Genomic DNA, 367 nt, shown 5'->3' with positions numbered 1-367 from the left:
CTGGAAATTCAAAAAATCAGAGCACATCTCCCCCTCCAAAGGAACGCAGCTCATCGCCAGCAATGGAACAAAGCTGGACAGAGAATGACTTTGACAAGTTGAGAGAAGAAGGCTTCAGTCGATCAAACTTCTCAGAGTTAAAGGAGGAACTACATAACCAGCGCAAAGAAACTAAAAACCTTGAAAAAAGAATGGATGAATGGATAACTAGAATAATCACTGCAGAGAAGACCTTAAAAGAACTGATAGAGATGAAAACCATAACATGAGAACTACGTGACAAATGCACAAGCCTCAGTAACTGACTCGATCAACTGGAAGAAAGATTATCAGTGATTGAAGATTAAATGAATGAAATGAACCGAGA

The sequence above is a fragment of the Colobus angolensis genome, unplaced genomic scaffold (genome assembly GCF_000951035.1).
Source record: "Colobus angolensis palliatus isolate OR3802 unplaced genomic scaffold, Cang.pa_1.0 Scaffold324, whole genome shotgun sequence".
NCBI classification, from domain to species: domain Eukaryota; kingdom Metazoa; phylum Chordata; class Mammalia; order Primates; family Cercopithecidae; genus Colobus; species Colobus angolensis.
The sequence above is the reverse complement of the archived record's forward strand: the minus strand, read 5'-3'. Positions refer to the sequence as shown.